At 32.1% G+C, this 21,678-nt stretch overlaps 1 protein-coding gene across 1 annotated transcript in view; it reads right to left on the bottom strand.

The window, feature by feature from the left end:
- Positions 1-19,998, bottom strand: part of LOC106104484 (carboxyl-terminal PDZ ligand of neuronal nitric oxide synthase protein) — a 96,472-nt gene extending 76,474 nt beyond the window's left edge. Inside the window, exon 1 of the mRNA XM_013284551.1 lies at positions 19,723-19,998. The gene's annotated coding sequence lies outside the window, so the exon portion shown is untranslated. The remainder of the gene's footprint in view (positions 1-19,722) is intronic.
- Between the last annotated feature and the right edge of the window lie 1,680 nt (positions 19,999-21,678).

Here is a 21,678-nt window from a genome sequence, read left to right as displayed (position 1 = left end):
TGGCAAGCTGGAGGCCGCATCAGCTGAGCCTTTTCCTTTTGACCAAGAGTTTGTATTTTTATTTTTATTTCATTAATAATTGTAAGTTATGCTCCTTTAATTTTCTTTTTGGTCAATAAATAGTGTTTTATTTTATTTTATTTTATTTTTAATTTGACTATATTGTATCTGGAAGATTTCACACAAAGGAAACTTCGCTTCAGGAAGAAATGTTTATTAGCTATCCGTTACACTTGAGAAACAAATTCCTAACAATAGAGCTTTTGTTATTATTTAATATTAACAAATAGCGTTCATGAAATATGAGCTTGTTAGTAGTTAGCAGTCTGCTTTTGTTTCGCAAACGCGCTCTTTCACTCTCCAGTTTATTAAGTCAACATAACAAGTATCTATGTTTCCGTTAATAAGCTCAGGGCGTACACTTGTTTAGTAGTTATACGTATTTCGCAGGCTTGTTACTTTTCCCTAACTAAAATGTATTACCGATAATTAATTTAGGAAACGACTATTTTTCAAACCTATTGCGTCTTAAGATAGAATACACGATCTTATATATAAACCAGCTGTAGTCAGCGATTTCGTCCACGCAATCTTAAGATATAAATGTAGCCTTGAACATGCCCGTCTATGTCAACTACCCTTCAGTGAGTCCGGTTGATATCGTTCTACTCGTTTCGGAGATTACCCGGAGCAAACGCGACTTGCGGACGGACACACATAATAAAAAAGTTTAAACGTTTGCTCAAAATGTGGCACCAAAAATTATTATTATTTAAAACTAGCTTCCGTCCGCGAGGAATTAAAAAAAAAACTGTGTAGCCTATGTATTCTTCCAGACTATCCTCTACGTCTATGCCAAATTTCATCGAAATCCGTTCAGCTGTTTAGGCTACAAACTCTAACAAACATCCATCCATCCATCTAAACTTTCGCATTTATAATATTAGTATGATTGTTATTGCAAAGCAATTTTCCGATAGCACAAATACCAATTCAGTTTTAATGTAAACTAAAGCAGTTAATTCTGTTTGGCGCTAGTTAAATAACTTAATCTGTAACACCACTTTATGTTCGTCAAAGCGTCGAGTGCTTTATAAACTTAAAGAGACAGTTTGCAGGCCAAAGTTCGCCAGTTCTGTGTCGTAGTGAACTACCAATGTATACAGAAGAGTTCAAAACTTTACATTGCAATGGAGTTTACATCACTTCGATACGCTTATAACGGAAATATTGTCATGAAATTAAATTTGAAAGGTTAATTAAAGGTAATTTAAATGAAATTTACTTTCCGAATATTATTTTTATTGCAAGCTAAAATAAACATTTGTTGGAGAGTGTTGTCGCGTTTTAAATTAAAATAACTAACAACCCCCTTTAAATGTTTCACCTTGACGACTTCTCCATTTTCTTCGTAATCTTGACATAATTGCTCAAATTAAAATTGCTTCAAATTAAAACAAACAAGCGTCGGTGTTCGTTCGTAATTTTAATCAACTCGTCTTTATTGCGGTGCGAACGCTTTAAAAGATTTTTTCTACGTTACTAGCGTCTTTTATTATTCGAGGGATTCGGTGTTTACGTAAGGCTGTTTTATAGTTGTTAACGCTCTTAATTAAGTCGTAAAATATACTTAACAGTCAGTCTGAAACTTAGTTATACAATTTTGAAGGTACACACTAAATCTGTAAAAAAAAAACCAAAATATAAACAACATTTTTATAACTTTACCAAGTTTACTTTGATTATTGCGAGTTAGATCGAAAAAAAATCTGTTTATAAAACTCCGTCACAGGTTCGAGATGAAAGAAGGACGATATAACGTCGAGGGTTGGCCGCTGGAAGTTTTAACGAGGTGCACATAGTCCATTTTGTACGTGATCTAACAACACACAAAATGCTTTTAGAGAATCTGATAGATTTCCTTGAACTACACAAACGAGACCGCGTAAAAGTTTATTCAGTTTTGGTTGCAACGAAGCTTAGAGTGTTAGCATCAGCTTTGTAGAGTTAATTTTGAACTAACAAACTACGTAGAGTTAGGTTGTTCAACATCTGCAAAGCTTAGGTAAGCTTCAATTTATGGACGTTGATGTAATCGTGGGGTACTTAGGAGTTTTTGAAAGGAAATTCAATGCGGATGTAAATTTGGGTATGTAGCTGAAAGCAAAATGTTGAAAAGCTTCTCGTGTATCCTCCCATACATATAATCTTGAATTTTTATTAATTCATAACATTCGTTAACTAGTTTAATTTTTTATATTTTTATGAAATGAATTTAGGTAATAGTTGTTAATAAACTTATAATATATTTGTTTTTATACATGTATGAAAAAACGTTTTTCGCTTTAATACACTTTCAAATAAAAGCAAAGTTATAAAAACGTATTCACTGAAAGCGTTCCATTATACGGATTACATTAACTTTTACCATAAAATGCGAATGCATTTGTTTAGAAGAGGCTTGATTGGATTTACATTCTACCGTGACTTTGGTCTGCCAAAATATGTTTTCGGTAATTTACAATTCAAGTAAAAATTCCCTTGTAAGGATAGAAAAAAAATCTTATGTAAAATATATTTAAGCTAAGATATATACACAATTTTAACTAGAATTATGATAATTTAAAAGTTATGATGAAACGTCCCGATTATGTAGGTGCTGCACGAACTTGCGAAATTTATTATTCAAAACGAGTTTACAATATGTTTATATTCTTCCGGACCGATGTTCGTCCTTCACCTTCTCTATTTTAAATTCAAAAGACATAAGACGGAACTTGAAATGTGGAAACAGCATGCCTACACGAGGTACGGACGAATTGTATCCAGGCACAAAATATTTAAATGCCACTTGTTAGACCGCTTCATTTAAAATTATTCTTTACTAATTTGATTCTTTGTTTGAACTCATTACTTAATGTATTAAAGAACTACAATTCGTAAACATTAAATATATCAGATTGTATTTAATTAGGAAGTAAACTACTTTGCAAATAAAAAAAAACATACCGTCGAATTGAATACCTCCTTCTTTTGGGAAGTCGGTCAAAAATGTGTTTTACTCCTAATAAAATGACATGGCTTTTCTTTATTTCCTCCAGAAAGCTCGAGTAAACTACGATTTTTTTTTTAAATTATACATTTCCCACATTATGTTATAGTGCATTTTATTTGACACTTTTCATATTTCAAATGTTTGATAAACAAGTTCTATAACAAACAAAACTGGTCGTTTGTCAATACGTATGTGCCTTTGAGATTCGATACGGAATATCCATATTCGTAGAACCTCTATTTTCGGTAAACTCAATGTTTGTGTATTCACAAAGCTATACATATTATATTTGTCCCCATATTGAAGATCTTACTAAAAGGCCACCCTTTCTCCCTTGACTTTCCATAGCTAATCGGAAACTCATCTAAAATATAATAACTTTAACAGGAACGGATAAATCGGATTACATGTTGCTTTCAGTTAATACAAAAGCTCAAATTGAAAGTCGGTGTTTTGTGTGTGTTCATATCATTTTGTTGATTTAAATATGTATTCTTTTGAGTATATTATTTTGCATTTCGTCTTTTTTGGATAAAGTCGGCATGTTTGAAACTTTATTATTATTATGTGTTTTAGATACCAATTATTCCTATTTCGTGGCACATATTTAGCGCTGAAAATGCTATTTTTAGCATGGAATTTTGTGAAAATTTTAGAATTTTAGAAGAAAAATATGACTTCTGTCACAGTGTCAACGTGAAGGAATTTCAGGAAATGTTTACGTTGCGAGTGACATTTCCTGAAGTCAAGATTGCATTGCATAGTATAGAAAATATGAAAACATTTACTATAGAAAATATTTAAAATCGTCTTCAAATTTGAGGAAATGGGAATTGTTTTTTGTTTTAATAAATATGTTTAAAGTAATATTCTTTAACTGTTAATCTGAATCTTATAGATATTATTTGATTGCCTATATAATAAAATGAAGTATGTAAATTAACTATATAAAAATTATATTTAAAACTAAAAAAAAAACAAAAGTACATTTTAAATTAAATCTATTGAATAATTCAATTCTGTTAATTGAATTTTTCATAATCTGTGAACGTAATTAATCATTTACATCCTATTACTGAATTTAAATAATATTTTTATTGAAATTGCATTTCTTTCATTCTCACTTTGTATATCGAATAAGGCGATACTTCGACAATGCTCATGCCTCTTGAATATTTACTAGATTTACTGCGGTCACCGACACGATTTTGCCTAGTGATGGCCATCGATCTTGAATAAAACGTTCATAGATTAAGATACTAATAAAACAGGAAGAAACAAATGACAACGTAATTGTTGCTAAGAAACCAACAAACTGATTCATTTTATTAAAAACTATAAAAAAGTAAAGTTGAATAAATGTTGACCTAGATGGCGTTATTTATGTTTAAAAAATTTTTTAAAAGTTTAATCCGATCCCAGCTTTAGGCACTTAGATTTTTTTAACTACTTAAACTTAGTCATCGGCTAAACGACGAAAATTCCGTTATATTGATAGTCAAACATAAAAGTAGGTAGAACCAATAGAGGTGTGCTAAAATCGCTCGAGGTGTTATCAAAAAGCTTATTCATAACAACACAGACTTGACTGATTATTTTTGCGTATTTATTACTAAACTACTGTCGCGACTTCACGTGTAATTAAAAAAAATAATAAAAAAGTGATTTATCCTAGTTACTCACTGAAACAGAAGCTTTTTAATGGTGAAAGAATTTTTTAAATCGGCCAAGTAGTTTTTGAGTTATTTCCATACATACAAAAATACAAATCCTCTTTATACTATTAGTATTACAAAATAAAAAATATGATTATCACAAATTTTAAATATCAAACAGCTAAATAAGAACCAAAATCGAGGCATAGGTTTATAAAAATGACTTTTTTACCTAAAACGAAACGCATTACAAAATTCTTAAGGTTGTTTTAAAAAAAGGGAAGACTGGCAGGTGGACGCGGTCGTTGACCGCAACATAAGGTCAGGAACAAAAGCCTTACTGAGAACTCGACGCGTTGACGCTCAGTAATCAACTGTCGATTAAGTAATAATTACATTCTTAATGCACTTTCTTGTTTATAACAAAGTTATCAAATTAAATCAATGGATACAGGGAAATTAATGTAAACGACTACTACAGTCCTCTTAATTCGGCATGAAGATATGATTATGCATTTTAAAAATCAAAAGAGGTTAAGTAGTAGAGTATAGAGGATAATAGTCGAAGTATAAACATCGAAATAACATTTTTAAAATTTGAAAATGGAATGAAATGTCATAGAGAATAGGAACGCATTAGCTATGTGATTTATTTTTTATTTACGCATTAATTGATAAAATGAATTAATTTATTAAGGTTTAATCACGTTACATAAACAATATATTTGTATACAGTGCACGTATAAGGATATTATCAATCAAAGCTCCCATAATATCAGATAACGCACTCGTTTACTTCCGAACGATACGGTTTATTACGAAATATATCAGCTGACTGTTGTTAATATTCTCAATAACGAAGGTCTAACATAGAAAGGTCAATGACTTCGTACTTAATTAAACGCGATGAATCACCGAATCGGTCTGTGTGGAATGGTTCTCTTAAAAAGTGGAATGCAAATAAAATTTGCATCTTTTGTGTTTTTTTTTAAAGTATCCTTCAAGTAATATAAAATATCCAGACTAAATAATCTTAACTGCGGCAACCAGTCCCTTAATAGCTTGAGAGAAAGTCATTGTAACCGGTGGACGATTCGGACAGTCTCAAGGAGCACCACTTTCTGTTTTTTGGTTCCAAGCCTTTGTTATATCTTTTTATAATAAGAATGGCTCTTTGTGTTAAATCGAATACAAAATAAGACGAAAAAGACCGAATAATCACATTATATTTTGCTAAATTAACAATATAATGTCATTTATAACCTTTAAAATGGTTATCGAACCTACGTGCCTTTAAAATATTTTAATACGTCGTTTTAAATTTTTGATAACGTTATTTGAATTCTATTGTTTCATTCAACAATAGCTTCACCTATTAAAATTATATGACGTAACATGTCAAGTGTTTCTTACGTTGTTTAGTATTTTGATATTATTCGTTTCGCCATCGACTTCTTCCTCGTGTAAAAAACAAAAGTAAGTAGCCTATGTATTCTAGACTATCCTCAACGCTACAAACTCTAACAAACTTCCATCTAAACTTTCGCATTTATAATATTAGTAAGATTTATATGATTACAAACCAGACAGACAGCTATCTAGGACGTGTGATATTTGAGAAGTTATCTTTACAAGCGAGTCTAATACATAATTGTTTTCCCATCAATTCATTGTGACTTGACGCGGTAAAATCGACACTTTATCGAGACGAATGTTATGCACTTGACCGTTACAAGTAACGAGTCATTTGGATATCACGGTTAAGGCAGGTTAACATGCAATAATCTTAACGGTAACGGCGTTTAATACTAAATTCGCGGTTATATTGACGCGTATAAATACTGAAAAACATTACAAATGTCAAACAAATTTGATGCCATGATAAATGCTTGTTATTTTGTGTGTTCCAAGTGAAAAGTTACTTATAAACTTTACCTTGAGTTGTATAGAACAGCCAGTAAAGTTGTCACTCTAAATACTATGAGTACTAAATTCTGTAATATACAAATCGACTAATCATATCATTTTCATATAAATATTATAAATGCGAAAGCCACGATGGATGGATGGATGTTTGTTAGCGTTTGTAGCTAAACGGCTGAACGGATCTCCATGAAATTTCGCACAGGTTTAGAGCATAGTCTGGAAGAACATATAGGCTACTTTTTATCCCGGGAATAGTTACGGTTCCCGTGAGATTCATTAATTTAGTTTTTAATGTTTCCTCGATCATTTTGCAACGGTTCAACATATCTTATTCAAATTTGGCACAGATATAAAACAAAGTCTGAAATACTCATGGGATGAGGTTCATCCCCGAGCAATGTTCAGTTTCCGAAGGATACGTAGCTTTTTATTATTTATAGAGTTCGTATGTTTTCTAATACAACGTGGACGAAGTCGCGGGCAAGCGGAAGTGCTTATATAATTTGCCAAAAAAATTAACCTCAATAATTATTTGAATAAGCAAAAGTTACAATTCAAAGTTGCAAGTGTTAGCAGCTGCACTAAATGCCAAAATTATTGCACAATGTTCCTGAACTACACTAATACAGGCTTATAAAATTTTGCAACCGAAACGTGTTCCGAAACTATTTAGAAACAATGTAATTTTTCATTTAAATTATTATATATTAATCATTAATAATAATTAAAACCTATTATTGTATTACTAATTGTAACCAACATAATAATTAATATAAAAGTAGTAATTTAATACAAGAATCTTCGAAATTAACAAAGGGACTTTCTTGCTAGTAGTGTTAGTGAAGACGTGTGTTGACTTTAAAGTCAGTGTTATGCAATAGGCCCATGACCTTACACCACTGGACGGGTTCACTTCCTACACAACCGGAGGTTATGTAAGAATGTTAAAGCGACGCAATGATAAGGCACGCTCCGAGCTTTATAAAGCGGTAAACAATGGCCTATGCGTACACAACGTAATAAAACAAGTATAAAATATTAAACTCCACAAATAAAATAAACATTTTTAATAGAAGTGAAAACTCCAATACTCTACTACGAGTGCATGTGACTGCATTAAATCGGAATAATTTTCTGAGATGTTCGCGGATTTACAGTAATTGCCTCGCGTGTCAGTCAAACGTATCCGAAATAGTTGACGTATATGCCAGCAACCGCTTGCATATTTCCGATACCGAACATATCTTTAGTAAATTTACTCTAATATTCGAGGAATATATTGACAAGGCAGAGCTGGAATTAAGTTATTGCACACGTATATATTATTAGTGCTGAGTTTAACTAGTTATTTAAACAAACAAACATCATACATCGTGATGTTTTCCTTCACCGTAAGAACGTCGGGTAAATTATGTACATATGAAAATCCGAAAAATCGATTATCACATTGGTACATGACGGGATTCGAACCCAAGACCTTTTGATTAAAACTCAAGTGCTTAAACCACTGAGCCACCGACGCTCTTTTATTTTCATATAAATTAGCGACTATTTTTATGAAAATTAACAAAATCCTAGATATTGCAGTCCATTCAAGCTGGTACTGGCTTTGCGGTTACACGCGAGATGCAACTCCATTTTACCTTAAAACTATGTACGTATCTATGATTTTCAATTTCAAACTCCAAATGTATTCAATACGACAGAATTCACTTTTCTTCTATGATAACATATTGTATCAGATATTGAAATAGAACCGCAAATGGGCAAATAAAGTTGCTCTCACTGAACTTGGAAATGGAGATACATTTTGTTGTGAAAATATACATTGGCATCTTTCCCTTCATATTTCAATATTTCCTTTTAAAGGTATTACTGCGAAGTACACCTTGTTTGCATTCAATGTTTGTATTTATTCTTGAAAAGAATAAAAAATACTTTAAAAGAATTACGTTTGCAAAATATTCTCAGTTCAAAAGTTTTAGGTCAAACGTTCTGGTTCTTAGTATTTTTTAAAAATAAATTCATGAAACGCTTCGATATTTTTAAATGTCTATTTTATAGAGACACTAGCTTTCGCCCGCCACCTCGATTGCGTAGAATTAAAAAAAAACAAAAGCAAGTAGCCTACGTGTACCAGACTAGATTCTACGTCTGTGCCAAATTTCATTGAGATCCGTTCAGCCGTTTAGACTACAAACTAACATCCATCCATCTAGATATTCGCATTTATAATACTAGTAAGATCATGGCCTACAAAACATTTACAATTTTTGTTAAGTTTTCTGTCGAAACTTTCGATCTGTTTCGTCGGCACATATTATTTAAATTTATAGATAAATTGTTTCAAATAGCTGGTAACATTTTCTCGTAACTATCTTAACGCAAAAGTTAGACGAAGTTTCAAGAAACATAAGTTTACAACTGATATTGAATCATTGTAGACGTTTGCCAATTTAGAGGGGACCTTGACTAAACTATCGCACAACTGTGCGGTTATTGATCGTTTTGCAGCCAACTCAACTGTTTAGTTGCACAACTAAAGATCGAGTAGTGAGCACACCTCCGTGTACATCATATGAATCAAAGCGAGACTAAATAGTCGTAACAAATGAGCTCTAAGCGAACATAGTATTGTTTAACGCTAAAAAAATGTGAAATTCTTGATTTTATTTTAAAATAGAATAGCACCGACTAAAGGTAGACGATGTAAGCTGAAAATTTGAAAAAAAAAAACAACCAATGTCTTGCATACGTAACATAAAAAAAAAATACTATAAATACTAATTACCTACCTAAAATTCTTTAAAGAATAATTAATTCGCTGATATTTTATTTACTTGTTCATTAGAAAAAAATAAAAAAGAGATGCATTTTTATATGAAATATTATTTATATAAAAAAATAAAAACGCTTTTATATCACTAATGTGTCGATTATGAACATTAGTACATTAGCGTATGTAAAACAATCATTAACTTTAAAGCTCATAACGTTAGAGCTTTCAACTGTTTTCACAGCTTAAAACAAATTAATAGCGCTCTGCAACTTCCTACACAAACATATAAAACGGAGTTCAAACAAACTCCGACGTGTCAGTAGCTCCAGTAACATGACCCCAGAGAGATAACTCCCACATCAGTTCAAATATATCAATCAAAACTTTACTATGCAAAGTTTCCCTGCAAATATATCTAATGAAAATTAACGGAAACGTTTCCAATGAATTCAAATGTTACGTTTGAATGTTAAGTTAACACAAATTGGAAATTTACAAGTTACAGTAAAAATTATCAACAAAGAATTGTATTGATTAAGCCCATAGCTTCCCTCCACCCCTCCTCCATGTAGATGCACATAAGTACAGGTAAATCTCGATTACTGTATATACGAATCGATTATTGTTTATAGTAAACTCGGTAAAAATGCATCACCAAAAACAAAACTGGGGACCTACAAAATATATTTTTAACGGAAATAGAAACCGAAAACTATATAAGATCTTTTAACGTTAGAATCAATCTTCGTCACAGACAATAGAATGTCTCACAGCTTCTGATTCCTTTGATTACTTCTGCTATCTTCGTCCGATCCTTCGAAATCTAAGAAACTTTTATTGGGATCCCGCCCGGCCTTTATTACTGTAGTTCTCTTTTTTATTTCGTCGCAACGGAACGATTCCGAATCTATTTACTCATCGGAGGCGTTTGAAACGAAATGTCCTATTCTATTTTCAAGATCTAAGTTACTAGTGGTGAACGATTTTTTTAAAAATTGATGTTGACTAGAGATAATATCTAGATAGACTAAACAAAAAGTATTCTTTAACTTTAACAAAATTACCAATGTAATAAATTAAATATTTGTCAAATTATATTGCTAAGCCTTTATCACATTTTTTTTAATACCTAAATCTAGAATCACTTGAAAGCCTACCCAGCTTATTCTATCAAAGTTTTATCAAAATCTAATTAATAATTTAGGAGCGCAATTTAACAAAGAAGCAATTATTTTTATTATTTTATTTCAATTATTTTTTTTATATAAACTCCTATGACTTGTACCATACCACACATGCAACAAACCGGTCGAGGACGCGGGGGCGGTTGGCTATTGAGGGAGCCCGTTGCGCCTTTAAGATGTACGCTCGATGACTAAGCCGACCACGAACACTCGTTTCCTGATTTAAAACTTCACGAGAATTTAATCAACGTACCGCAAAAAGCACATTCGAACTTTCGGAAATAAGTAGAAAAAGCCTTTGATCTTTATATTTTGATATTAGTATTAAAATGTATTAAACTATATGTTTTAAAATGTATAATAATTACAACTGGTATATTATTGTACTATTTCTATGCAAAGATTTAATATCACATTAGTAAATATGAATGTACAAACAATATTTGTGAAACTATTCTACCATTATGGTGAAAACACACACATTATTGCTACTATTTTAAATCCTCTTACAATTTAGTTCTGGCGTAGTTTGAATATTATTCGAAAATGTGAGTTCGGATTTTAAACTAATGTTGCCCGTTTTATACAATTGTTTAATACAATTTTCATATTCAGCTAACATAAGTTACTAATATAAAAATGCAGTTCTATAAAACAAAATTTCATAGACAATCATAGAAGAGCAAACTTTTTGCTCCAAAAACACTGGCAGGCTTTTGTCTTTTTTTTACTAAATAAAAAACGAATCTCTAAACCGTTTCATTAAACTCCTTGCCCGGGTCATCGGCTCTCACGGTCCACCGCATCGTTGATCAGTGACTAATCAGGTACGGTAAGCGATTATTCCTGTTATACCCGATACTTATGTCTACAGCTAAACCAGGTCTTATACTACAAGCTTGTGTATAAACAGGGATAATATACGACGCCTGCGTCTGCACATATACAAGGCGCCATTTAAATACTTAGATCCTGAGTACGCTTCAATCTTAACCTATGTTTGAACTACTTTCCTAATAATGGGTAATCTCAGAACATGCTTTAAATACATGGGTATATGGTCTACAATTTCTAATCGTTATCTGTCTTTTTTTAATAAATGAAAGCGATTACCTGTTATAGACTATACTCTACATTACCCATCCGTCAGGACCAAAAATAATATTTGAAATAATTCTCTTCTTTAAAAGTTCTTTAGCTAAGTAAATACTTAAAAAGTACTATCATTTAGAATCTAGAACAAATTTGATTGCTTTCCAACGCCAGATATCGTACAAGTGTTCCGGTAATAAAAATATGGGCAAATTGAAATAAAGCCTTTCAACATTTCATTTCCTTGCGTTCCCTTTGTCGTGTTGAACAATACTAGCACATTGAATGGAGGTATAAATAGAGGCTTACTAATCAAATTTTAAATGTAAAGAAGCGTTACATACATGCTAATCGATTTTTATTACACTTGTAACGTGTCCCGGCTGCCTATGCGTTACAAGTTACACGTTACACGTTACAAGACCATAGGGTATTCTGGAATAATGTACCATTTTTTTTACACAGTACAATACCTACTAAAGTTTATAGAATTATACGAATTGAAATTAGCAAGGGATTTAAAAGACAATTTTATTTGTATAAAGTAAGAGCGGACAGCAGACGTCGGTAAAAAGGAATAATTTAATTATTCAGTGGAATTATTTTTAGATAGCGTCAAATATAGTGTATTAGCATAACGATTCACCTTCCTTCGTATCCTTAAAACATTCGTAGATATGTGAATACTTCAATCCTACTAAATATTTTAAACTAGCTTTCACCTGCGACTTCGTCCGCGTGGTATAAAAAAAACAAAAGTAAGTACCCTATGTGTTCTTCCAGACTATCCTCTACATCTATACCAAATTTGATCGAAATCTGTTCAGCCGTTTAGACTACAAACTCCAACAAACATCCATCCATCCATTTAAACTTTCGCATTTATAATATTAGTATGAAGTATTACGAGTATGATATACCTTCCTACCTACGTAATTAATTTGTTTCCACTGAATATTAAGATAACCTTATTATCGCAAGATACAAATAATAATGAAATAGGATGTATTAAAATTATTTAATGGTTTTTAGAAAGAATATTTTTTAGTTAGAGAGTGCGTTCAGATTATCCGTTTGGCTAGGTTCTAAAAAACTTTCGCATAAAAACTATGTCACGTATCTTGTTATTTTTTAGACGTTAATCATAAAAATAAATATATTTTATATCTTAGTTAATGTAATAATTATGTTAATTAAGTATTTTTGTAATTAAAGTTACAATTTTTTTGTCTAAAAGAGAGTTCTCGCTAACGTTTCTAATTTCGTCAAACATCAATTTGCTTTAAAAGCAATAACTAGTTAACAATAATAGTAAATTAACTTACTAATGTTACAAATTTAGATGGATGGATGGATGTTAGAGTTTGTAGCCTAAACGAAATATAGTCTGGAACATACAGGCTACCAACTTTTGTAGTCTAATTCCACGCCTGCGGAATCGCCAGCGAAGCAAATAACATTATAAAATAGACAAAACAATTCTAACAAAGGATGTCAGTTTTAATTGATGCTGTTAGAATCCGTTGAATACACAGTAAATCCGAAATCGCAATAAAGTTTGCGATTCTAACACCGGCGTCCGTAACACTGTATTCTGTAAATTCCTAATTGGCCCCACCTACGTGTAGCGAGACCCCGCTTGTTATTTGCAACTCGACGCAGTCGCAAATAACAACATTTCTAACAATCGAACAACGTTATAACTTAGTTTATAACTGTTTCCATATTTCCCTTTAACACTATGCCACAGATGCTAATTAAATTAACTAAAATGTTGTTTGTTTAAACTTTAATATATTAAATAACTAGTTTTAACTACCCTCAACATCGAGATCAGTTTAGGCTGCAAACTCTAACATATCCATCTAAACCTTCGCATTAAAATATTACTAAGATTATTGGATAATGTTAAACGAATTTTGAATAGATAATTAGTTCACGTTTTAGATTTACTAAAGATTAACATAAATGTTTATATCATAAATAAAGCAATACCTAACCAATACCTATAAGTGATGTTAATTAGAAGGTTCAGAATGTTCCTCGTATAAGTGAAGTAAACCCAAATATCGACAGTACAGTACCGTAATTTAACTCACATTGTATTCATCCTGAAAATTTTCTGACTTGTATTTTATCGTTCTTTAGCAAACATCTCAAGTAATTGATTTCCAATAATATTTTTAACGGAAGTATTTAGTCGCTTTTGGTATTTTGCGACAAAGTTAACGCGAATCCAAAGACTTATTGATCAAAAGCCTAATTGTGTTCAACAAATGAAAGAGGGGTCCAGAACTCGACTTCTCTAATTTAACGAAACGAAATACGAAAAACAAGTTACTCCGAAGGCTTTAAATACAAGCTCCTCGTTTATTTTCATTATTAATAGCGTCACAAGCCTCTTCAACGGCGACGAGGCAATATCAGAGGATTTATCACAAATATTCGTGAAAACGTTTTCGTAACGTTTTCGATAAAATTTATATTACCAAGTAAAGTACACTAACAAATACTCATACTTTATCGACGACGTTACAAATAGATTCTCGCAACTGTCAATGTCACGCAAATATTCCTGATAGGCCCTTTGAATTAATTGATTGACGTTTTACCGCCTCTCAGTTTTGCGAGTTGTTTCCTTTATAAATTAATGAATTAATGTTAAAACAGGATAGTAGATATTAGGGTAGAAATGTTAAACTTTTAATGGTCTTAATAAGGGTTCACGCACTTACAATCCTTACAAAAAAAAACCATAAACACTGTCTCAAACATAAGTACCCAATGTACAGTCGACTTTTTAACTTCGACTACAAACTGCGCTCCGTGTATGGCGGTAATAAATTTCATATCATAAGTTGTTTAATTAATTTATAACAGACCAAATTTCAAGTTAAAATCTTATATGATAAACATAAACATTTATTACTGGTATAAGTGTTCTCCGGCGTTCGCTACGTACATTTTTTCTGTTTAAGCGAACAGTTACGGCATTATGATGCCTGCGTAAATTAAATTATCTTTGTTTGTGGTTCGTTCGAAAGTGTTACTGTTTTACTTGTTTGAGAATCATCGAAAATAGTAGGTTATGAAAATATTTTGATCAAGGGCCACTATTTATAATACACTATTGCAAACGAGCGACCGCCTACCTGAGATCACTAAAATAGCGAAGTGATACTGCCCACTGTGGACATCGCCAATAGGGGGAAAGTGGGTCAAATGCCCCCCTCCCCTAGACAATCTAAAAATGAAAAATAGATATTACTTCAAAATACTTATATGCCTACAATCCCCAAAAGATTTTGCTACTAGACATTCCCTAATTATATCCCCCCTCCCCCATTGGCCACCGGTTGGCGACGCCCTTGTTGCCTGTAGATATCTGCAATAAGTTACAAGGTTTCAGAAATATCTGAGTTAATTTTCTGTAGAGCTTTGGCTTTATAAAGACATGACATGACTTTTATTTAACTAACGATTAATAAATTAGTATGACTGTATGAAAAACTGATGTTTTAATCCGAATAGCAACCGCGATAAACCAAAAATGAAAATTAATAAATTTTGAAAGGACTGTCTTCAATTGTGGATGTCTATGGGCAGCGATCGCTTCTTTTTCGGCGAATTATGCGCTCGCTTCTTTGCAAATTATATGTAAAAAAGGTTTGTGAAGATACCGAGCGGTTATCGCTGCCAAATGTTTGGGGGTTTACATTTAAATTACAAATCGAAATAGTATTGAAATAAGTAATTCTAATTGATAACTTCAAAGGCACCTAATTGTGAAAAATAAAATTTACGACTTTATCTTACCGAATTCGTTATGCATTGGCTTTCAGAATTTATATCTCACTTAATTGGAATGTTTGAGAGCAGGAGGTATATAACGGTTATTCGTAAATGTTACCTAAACATTGAAATACGTTTTTTTTTTATAATATAAGGTGGCAAACGAGCAAGCGGCCACCTGAATGCACCGAAATGGAAAGCGACCGCTGCCCATAAACATCCGCAATTGTAGATGCGTCGCCTACCTTTCATTGACGGAGGAGGAGAAGCACCTAAAGAGGACATTTCCCCTATCTATGCGTCTCCTCCACCGTCAAATCCACTTTTTCTTCCCACCCTTTCCTCTTAAGAAAAGAGTGGAAAGGGAAAGGGACTAAAATTAGGCCTCCGGCACCACACTCATCAGACGAAACGCGGAATTGCTTCCACTTCACGCCTGTTTTCTGTGTGGTCGTGGTATTACACCGGGCGAGCCGACCCATTCGTGCGAAGATGTTAAAGCGGGCACTACCACTGTTAAAAAATAAACATAATAATGAAGAAGAAAGGTATAATTTTTCAATTCATCGAAGACAATCTTATCTTATCTTACTTCTTACTAATATTATAAATGCGTAAGTTTCGATGAATGGATGGATGTTTGTTAATGTCTGTAGCCTAAACGGCTGAAGGAATCTTGATAAAATTTGGCATAGACGAGTATAGTCTGAAAGAACACATAGGTTACATGCTTTAGTTTTTTTTTTAAATTACATGCGGGCTGTGTCGCGGGCGAAAGATAGTTTTAAATAAACGTAATTTCTATTAACTTCTTTATTTAAATCTAAATTCTCAACTAAGTAAATGCTCTTAAGTTTTATCAAGTTAAAACGAAAGCTCGAAACAAACACGTTGCTATTTTAAGGAATCAAACTTAATCAACTCATGATCGGTTTTAATCCATTTTTGCAAGTCAGTTTGATTGAGCGGTTTATTTGGAGAGCATTTTAGAAGCGACTAAAATATTCAATGCAATTCTCTAATGCTTGTCTAAGGTCGAATATACTTAGCAACGTTAGCATTGGTCATCAATATTAGAAGACTTAATGGTTAGTCAGGGTCTCAGTCTATATTAGACAAATAAATCCAACATGGAAATAGCCAGTCTGGAACAGTTGAATATTTTCAATAAGGTCATGGTCTCATGAATAGTAATATTACAAGTTTCTAGTTCAATTTTATACAGTGATCAAAGTTAGTAATAAATGCACAGCGCGTATGGTACTAGCGGCGGTGGCTCAGTGGTTAGCACTTGATTGAAATCTGCAGGTCGAAGGTTCAATCCCACCGTGTACCAATGGATTTTACCATTTCATAATTATGAACATTTACCCGAGGTTCTTTAGTGAAGGAAAAAATCGTGATGCCACTTTCATGTATCTGCGCAGAATTTGAAGTATATGTCTGAAGTGAACCAACACGAGTTAACGGTTGTTGACTATGGCTTAGATGTTAACTTTGGGATAAAATCCTATATGCGTTATAATCTGAAAGAAACTCATCATGTTTAAAAAAACAATTTCTACGTTAATACGATTAACAGTGCGTGCTTCGTCTCGCTTCGCGTAAATAAATTAATTCCTTTAATCAATCAATACTGCACGTCAGTAGCAAGTAGAGTCAGTGTCAATTAGTCCGTCTATGGTTTTAGCGTTAACAAAGTCGTTTTTTAAAGTCTTTGCATAAATGAGTTTTTTAAAAAGCAGTAAAATGTTGCGGCACAGTGACAAAACGATATCATATGCCAGAATTGTGATCTCTGTGTTAAAATATAAAATAAAAAAGTCTTTTTCTCCTAATTAGTTTAATAATTTTCTTGTCAACACTCAGGTGTAAATGATTAGATTAGTTTTTACCAACGTAATATTAAGTTACATCTAGATAACTGTAGTCGCATTTCTGCATTACTTGGGCATTAATATATCATTAGAGGTAATATTTCTTTGGTAATTGAGAACTATTAGACAAGATACATTTATCTAGTTTACAATTTCGAATAAAAGCTACAAGTGATGTATTTTCATAGTTTGAGATGTTTGTTTAAATATTTTTACACGATTTCGTGACAAATTTAACCGCGAATATTTAAATTAATAACGAAAAATATCTTATTTATAAATAGTATTATAAAATCAATAATTTTTATTTTTAATTCAAATAATAATCTCCACTTACGTCGTCAAAATCATGAATACATTTAAGTTGGGAATATGCTAATACTAAAGATTTCAACGACGCGGTTACTTTGATGTTTAAACTTGAATTCACATTACCAAAACATTCACGTTAAACATGTTTTCTTTCTCTATCTGTATGAAACCTCAGCTTTTTTTTTATTATTGAAAGATTTTTGTTAAAATACTAATATTTCTTATATCTTTCTAACTCTGGGCTAGTGTTAGGATATGGTTTAGGACAGTCGACTGCCGGGATTCGAACCCTCGAATCGGAAATCCGTAACTCTAACCATTATGCCATTGGCGCTAATAATCGCTAATAGCAATGTTTTCTAGCGCGAACTTACGGTGATTTTTTGTTGGCTTTGACATCTATTTGTTTTCTTTAACAGGTAATTTACGCCGAAACATTTTTTAAAAGAATATTTGTAATGTCTTTAGATTCACCTTTTTCTAGAATCGGTGGGCGGTCGAAGTGACGTCATTAATGTTGAACAGAATCCTAGACTCGCCAACTCTTTTTTTTCGTAATGACAAAGTTACGTAACGCATTTTTATATCTATATCTCCCATCACCTTTTAAAATTTTGTGGACGAATTTCTAATGAAGATTAGATGTAAAGTTATATTTATGTTTTTTTTTTATATTGAACAAGATTTTTTATTTTAAATTTTGTTATATATTTTTAAGATGAATATATAACCGCCCCCTCCCTTAATCCCCAGAACTTCGGCTGGTGACGTTCTTAAAAGGTCAATTAGTATGCAAAACATTGTTTCATTTTTTTTTATTTAAGAATTAACAAAAAATGTTAAAGGCATTTTAAAGTTGAACAGGTAGTATTTTTTCCGTTCTAAAATATCGAGTAAAGAAGTAATATTCTGTGGTTAATATGAGAGCCAATCGTTAAGAGGTCCGTTAACGGAATTCCTGACGTAATGATCCTTGCTCAAGGATAAAGTCTTTCGTAACTTGTATTACTAATACACGCTGATTCATTTGAAATAATACAGTAGAGCTTTGTCTGCGACTAACAGTCGCGTAGGAATCCTTTTGTTCAATTTTTAAGTTAGACTGGATGGTATTTTTTTAAATAAAAAATGTCAAAAGATAATGAATCAACTCTATAATTCATTGATTAAACGATTCGATGTTAGAAATGTTTAAAAATGTATAGTTAAATTTGAATATCTATAAATAACTCAAACCGGTTTCGTGTAAAAATCTCTACCAATCAAAATGTAACAATTATGGTTTATGTGCATTTGAGAATAAACCCCGCTCCCGTTTCTTCTTTTAATAACTTCAGGTATGTCCAAACAAGAATAACCCTTGCAAAAATGTGTGGCTGGATTTGAGATATTTTATTCCTTTGAAGGACATCTGCACTTCGAAAAAGGCTGCCCTTTAAACCCTCTAATTACCTGACGAACGCCGATCAAATTAGATCAGCTACAGGAGATAACAAAGAAACTTGAAGACAAAATTTTAAACAATCTTTTGTTCATACAAAAAATTGCAGTTTTTGAAAAATTTTCGAACTTTGACAAAGAACTATCTATTTTTTAGTTTTGTAACCAAAACGATAGTTATTAATATCAATTACAGAGACAAAAAAACTTTTTTTTTTATTAAATGGAAGAACTTTACTTAATATTTCCATTACTTAAGACTATCGTATTATTTATCTGTAGCCGCTATAAAATGCACAATTGCACATTCATTAAAAAACAATGACACAATACGAGTAGTGTTACTGTTTTATATGTATATCAAATGAATACATTGATAATTGACGCTAACTTAATGTTGAGACAATAACCGTGCGCGTGTTAGAATACAATGAGAATCTTTAATTCTCAAGTATTACAAGTGATAGATCTTTTCCAAGGTAAATATTTAGACTTGACCCTTAATTAGAAGTAGATTAAATTCTTAACCGACGTTCTCATTGTATCCAGGACAAAAAAAACACGCGTTAACATTTAAATATCATTTTCAAGTAATGTCCGTTCAACTTACCGGTTTATTGAGATCTTCACTCAACCATTACCGTAGCTTATGCACGCGCACTAAAGTTGGTAAACTTTGTAAAGTTTTTGAAACTTTATCACGGCGATGTCCAAATTATATCTCAAAAAAAAATTATAATAAAATGAAATTAGTTAGTAAATTATATAGTCTTAAGGTTTAATTTATATTTAATAATTATGTATTATTCGTTTAAAAGTTTTCTGTATAGCCCAGGCTGTCACGACGAGTTTTCGCGACGAGGTTCTAGCTCGGACTGATGGAACCCGCACCGCTCCCGCTCCCAACGGCAGGCGTCGCCTCCCACCGCTACCCCGCACCTATCGCACGACCTCCCTATAATGCACCTTTAATCAAAGAAGCCTTTTCATATTAAAGACAATAAACGATATATCTTCAACCTGTTCTTTGATCACATTGTGCTTAAAGTATCAAGGTAACTTATATACACTTGTAGAGTTACTCTAGATTTTTCCTATAAGAATCTAGTCTAGATATCAAATTAAGCTTTTAAATACTGATTTAATTAATATCAAATTAACTTAGAACAACACTTATTACTTCAAATAGTTAAGCATTTGTTGGATGATGTAATTTTTAAGGCCGAAATTATTCGAAAAAAAAATTTTCGAACTTTCTTCGAACAAATTTAAAATAATTTTCGATTTAAACTCAATTATCAAATATTGATCTTGGTCTTATAAGTTTACTTTACGTAATTAATGACTTATCTCTTGTACCATGGTATTCGATAGTTTGAGATTACCTGAACACAATTCAAGAAGCGAGCCTACAATTTCCTCATAGGCCAGCAACGCATCTGTAGTTCCTCTGGTGTTGCGGATGTCCATGGGCGTCGTTGACCACCTTTGTGTTCCCGCCGCTCGTTTGCCCCCTTCTCATATAAAAAAAATACACTTCATTAAAGTTTAACGAGCGCAAAAGCTTTACTAAACGACTTGTAACCGACGATTAGGAAGTCATTAACATTGCTACAAAGTTTGCGGACGTTAGTTCAACTTATGAAGATAAAACTAGCGAACCGAGCTTTGCTATGCGCCGTCTTTGCTTTGTAAGGTCAAGTTAAATACTTGGATCTTTGAAATGAAAACGTACTCTATTATACAGGGTGATTCTTAACGGACGGATCAACGGCTTTGTGTAGTTAGAGGGGATGTAATTAACCTTTTTTGTTAAAAAATCATAATCTTTAAAATTACAGAAAACCGGGCAACGTACTTTGCGCTTAAACGGTAGCTTTTGAGATCCTATAATTCCGCAAAGACGTTGATCCGTCCGTTAAGAATCATCCTGTTTAATCGAATAGTATTATATATTAAATTTACATTTACTTTTTACTAGTAACACATAATTATTAGTACCTTGTTATTTATTATGACAAATCCCTACCACTCTTTAAAATTAAATTAAAATTATTATTTTTATTAATTTACATGTTTCAATATAAGTATTTAGGCAGTGGAATTTCACAGTAACATAAATTCTTAACTTAAAACTTTAAGCACCCGCCAGGGAAATATTTACTCCGAAACCTAGCTCTGAGATAACTTTACCGTTGAGAGAAATTCGAGGAACTGTATAATGCTGAAAATCAGTAGGTTTTCAACTCGAAAACACCTGTACAAAAACTTATTATCACTCTCATTGTGTTTGAATATGTAGAGATAGTAAGATGTTTATTTAGAAGTGTTTCGATAGTGAAAATCGACGGTTATATATTTTCCTTAATAATTATTATCGAACTGTGATCATAACAAAATAAAGTTGTTATCTTTGTTTCAGTTGAAATGTTTTCTTTGAGTTATAAATAGGTCTTAACATTTGCTTTGTAAAAAGTTTAAAAATTTTATCTTGTGTTTCGCGACTATCGCATTCTTCTGATAGCAGCGCTTACTAGAGACTCTCTCGTCGTAACATTTAAAACAT

The sequence above is a fragment of the Papilio polytes genome, unplaced genomic scaffold (assembly GCF_000836215.1).
Source record: "Papilio polytes unplaced genomic scaffold, Ppol_1.0 DF823621.1, whole genome shotgun sequence".
NCBI classification, from domain to species: domain Eukaryota; kingdom Metazoa; phylum Arthropoda; class Insecta; order Lepidoptera; family Papilionidae; genus Papilio; species Papilio polytes.
This window is presented reverse-complemented; position numbering and strand designations above follow the sequence as displayed.